Source organism: Triticum dicoccoides, chromosome 3A, assembly GCF_002162155.2.
Source record: "Triticum dicoccoides isolate Atlit2015 ecotype Zavitan chromosome 3A, WEW_v2.0, whole genome shotgun sequence".
Taxonomy (NCBI): domain Eukaryota; kingdom Viridiplantae; phylum Streptophyta; class Magnoliopsida; order Poales; family Poaceae; genus Triticum; species Triticum dicoccoides.
The window spans coordinates 202,204,312-202,208,763 of record NC_041384.1 but is presented as its reverse complement, the minus strand read 5'-3'; the positions used below and the strand labels follow the sequence as shown (position 1 = coordinate 202,208,763).

Here is a 4,452-nt window from a genome sequence, read left to right as displayed (position 1 = left end):
TGCTAAAATCTCAGTGGACCAAAGTTATTCTGCTTTGTTGCTTGAGCTGCGGGGTGACGAGAGCCAAAAACTGGACTTGCAGAAACTGGTTTTCTATGCCCCGGTGCTGAGCACCAGCGATGACGATCTCTTTTACATGATGGCCAAGGTGAATGCTGAAGACGAGACTGCCTGGGCCATCGCAGTTGACATGGAAAGGGCAGCTGTCGAAGCAATGGCCCCGTTTTCGCTCGGATGGCACCACTACCACATTGCAAGGTTCTGCCCATGCGACTTCCCCAAGTACCTCAATATGAACCCAGGCGATTCTTCCATCTTTATCCACATGTGATTTAACTAGCAGTGTTATCTTTTGAATTCTTTCTTGTTTGTTGGTTATATGTGCTTAGGACAATGTTTCAGTATTGACACTGGACTGTTTATATTGATATAATTCGTAAAAAATGGTTCATCATCTGCTGAGTGGGCAACAAAATTGCTCAATTGACAACTTGTGTGTACTTTTGCCGTCCTTTTTATTAAACTGTTTCTTTGACCAAATTTTTGCAGGAGCAGACATGCATAATCCAGTGGACAAGTGCTTTGAGTGGTAATTCAAACATCGCTAATTTTACATGTTCAAGTATTTGATTCTTTTGCATGATATCTTTTTCATTTATGATGTTGCTTCTGTTGGATGCCTATTGCAGGTTGAGTGTAAAGCACTGTGTGGTACAAGTGTTGTGGGCTCTGGATTGGCTTCGAGAACTTGGTAACTAATAGAAGTTTGACTTCTAGATGTATTCTATTTATTTCTCTTGGTTATAATACACTAGATGTGCAGCCAACATTCAACCACTAGTAAAAAAACAGGGCTTTGGTCACAGGGCAATATTCACATTAGTCCTGGTTCAGTCACGAACCGGGACTAATGTGAGCATTGGTCCCGGTTCGTGCGACTAAGGCATTAGTCCCGGTTCACCTGAGCCCTTTAGTCCCGGTTTAAGACACGAACCGAGACTAAAGGGTGCGATGCCCTTTAGTCCCGGTTTGTGTCTCAAACCGGGACTAAAGGTCCCATTTTCAAACTCTACAACCCCCCGGATCGCCTTTTTTGTTTTGAAAAAATCAAAAGAAAATGATAGAAACTTCAAAAAAATAAAATCCTTCGAGAGGTAGTTATATTACTACATCTACTAGTTAGGAAAATTTAAAAACTTAAATTTGGACATGTTTTGCAAAAAGTGCAGGGAAAACGTAAAACGGCTATAACTTTTGCATACGATGTCGGAAAAAAACGTATAATATATCAAAATGTTCAGCACGAAAATCCGCATCCGTTTTTGACAGCCTACGGCTTGTTTGCAAATTTTTAGAATCCTTAAATTCTAAAAGGAAAAAAGTTATGCTCAAATTTCAGTTTTTTTGTATTTTCGTTAAATCTGGTCAAACTATGGTCAAACTACTTATTCAAGAAGTATTAGTGTTACTAAATAATTATTCAAGAATATTAGTGTTACTAAATAATTATTTTAGTTTTTTTGAATTTTGGTCAAATCTGGTCAAACTGTGGTCAAACTACTTATTCAAGAAATATTAGTGTTACTAAGTAATTATTTCAGTTTTTTTAAATTTTGGTCAAATCTGGTCAAACATTGGTCAAACTATGGTCAAACTATGGCCAAACTATGGCCAAACTGTGGTCAAACTATGGTCAAACTGTGGTCAAACTAGTTATTCAAGAAATATTAGTGTTACTAAATAATTATTGTTTTTAACGTTAGTTTCAAACTCAAACAGTGAAATGTGTGACTTCATGCTCAAGCTAAATTCCTGAGGGTTAATAGGATTGACATCTTACTATTGTCAGGAAAACAACAAGTGCAGACTTGGAAACAAGGGAAAATAGAACCCGAAAGTTAAGCGTGCTCAGGCTGGAGTAGTGAGAGGATGGGTGACCGTCCGGGAAGTTAGATGATTTGGAATGATGAGGGGTAATTAGAGGTTAAAATATTTCAGAAATTTGAAAATAAAAAATTCAAAAAAATCATAAAATTTCCTTTAGTACCGCTTGGTGTTACCAACCAGGACTAAAGGTGGACCTCCAGGCAGCGGCCACGTGGAGGGCCTTTAGTCCCGGTTCCAGAACCGGGACTAAAGGCCCTTATGAACCGGGACTAAAGGCCCTTTATCTACTAGTGAACAAGTGGATGATTAGACTGTTGATCAACAATTAATTTCCTTAACACCATCTGTGAATATCTTCTGAATGTAATTTGTAGCATTACTCTAAATGCTTGTCCATGTCAATTATAATATTCTTTTAAATTTCTCGGCGGAAAAGTTTAGCAAGTGCAGCCTGTGAACTACCATGATAGTATATATGTTCTTGCAAATTGGCTGTCATGACCCGGAGATTCACATCTGTATGGTCCTTTGCACATCAATGCTTGGAAATTGAGAGGTCAACTTATAAGACATGTAGATTATTACTTCAGTTTTCTCTGGTATCATCTCTGCGTTCCAGTAACAGATCAGTAAGTTATGTTATTCTGTCTCACAAATTATATAGTCCAAGGCTTCATGTTACGAGTGCATCTTTTTCTCTTTGCTAACCCTTTTTGGTTAAGGTTTTTTTTTCTTGGAACTGCGCAAGCGTCTTTCCTTTGACAAGCTTGAGACTCTTCATTTTTTTGGGTCCAAACTATGGAGACAGCCATTGCTAACGTGTTTACAAAGCAGTTGCTTAATTTCAATACTATGGTCTCTCAACTTTCATGAGCAATTGCTTGAATTAATATTATGAATCCTAAAGAAAATCTTGATGCAGATGGTAAAACATTCTGGTCAAGGTGAAGCTGCATCGGAGACTGTCGAATTTTGCTTACGGTATATGGATGCGGAAACCAGAAACTTGTTTGTGATAACTTAGCTTTATATCTGACCAAGTGTCAGGTGTTCCCTAGAGCTCTGGAAGATTTTGACTTGGCACTACATGAATCACCAAGCAATGGGTCAGCATCTATTGAAGCCATGAGGAGCAAAATCATTGACATCATTGAAGCTTTGGACAAGTACAATAAAACGAGTCATTTCTCTTCTTTAGTATTAAAAGGAACCATCTAGCCATCCTAATTTTATAATTTTTCAATCCTTTTAGTATCTTGCAAATTGTGCCATTAAAGCTGATGCCGAAAGGAAGGATGCTCGGAGATGCCAGGGACCAAAAAAGAGGAAAAACAATATATGAAACTTGTGAGAAACTGAGCTGTGAAGGAGCTGTGGTCTTGGGTTGTCGCTGGTTCCTGTCTCTCATTTGCTGGTTACTCATATCGATAGTGTTCTTATGTAACCTCCCGTGGGAAATCTTCATTGGAGTTGTTATCTTAATCCCATCATACTTATATGGGATCTTTGTAGTTTGTAGATAACGGTGCATGATCCGATCAGTACCCTCGGTAGGGTTGCTAATGTGGCTGGAAGTCTCAGATCGGGGATCACACAAGGGTTTTACCTAGGTTAGGAGTAATACCCTATGTCCTGCTTGTTACTATTATTTATGGTGGGTGTACCTTGTGTGAGGGATTGCAATGAAGATTATGGTATGCTATCGTGAGTTATTTCTAAGCGAGCTGATGGTAAATGAGAGCCCTGCAACCTCCACCTTATATGCTTGGTGGGGGCTAGGATTTTACAATAGAGGGATCCGATCTTGTGTCTATCCAGTCCTCGGGGCTCCGGACTCCTAGCTGCCGCCAAGGGTATGGTGGGCCCTTTGGTAGGTCTGCTGCCGAGCTCCCATGGAGAAGCCATCCCCGTTGTATTGCACCGTCAGTAGTCCCCGAGCGTGTCGAAGGTCGAGTTTCCCAACTTGCTCTGGCCCTGGGTTCTCCCGCATCTCTTCCTCGGTAAGCAGACCGAGATCTTTGGCGGGCTCTGTGTTGGTCTTCATCCTAAACGGTGTTAGTCAAAACGGTGTTATGTTTTCTTCATCCTAAACCAATGTACGGTAACTGGTTGAAGCTGCAGAAAAAAATATATGGAACTGATCGATCCCCGTCATACGCCACTATGCCATATGCATAGGCTGTGGCTTATGTATAGGGGCATGTAAAAATTTGTCTGGTAGATATGTACATGAAAGCAATTTTAACATGCTCCCACTTACCCCCTTTTTTCATGTAAAGAGGGGATAAGAAGGTAAGACTTAATCAAATCCAATGTAGAACTTAAACAAAGTGCAGCGTACATGGGCGATGAGTGAAGTAGCAAGTAGGTTATGTACACGTTTACGGACATTGGCAACAATACACCCTCAGCGCAGTACAGGAAGGAAAACGTTTCGCGTCGACACACTGGCTGAAAACAGCGCCGGTCGACTCCCTTGCTCGCGTACTGCCTATTGGCCCCAGGCACCGAATTATCACACCTAGCCTTAACCCTTTTCCCTTCCGCATCTTCTTCCACACACAC

The 4,452-nt window shown here is 40.6% G+C and overlaps 1 long non-coding RNA gene across 1 annotated transcript; it reads left to right on the top strand.

Moving 5' to 3' along the window:
- Positions 1 to 221: 221 nt before the first annotated feature.
- On the top strand, positions 222 to 3,589 carry LOC119267849. The gene is made up of 5 exons (XR_005132710.1): positions 222 to 258; positions 550 to 589; positions 690 to 751; positions 2,810 to 3,053; positions 3,140 to 3,589. It is a non-coding gene; the product is annotated as an uncharacterized LOC119267849 (long non-coding RNA).
- The last annotated feature ends 863 nt before the right edge of the window (positions 3,590 to 4,452 follow it).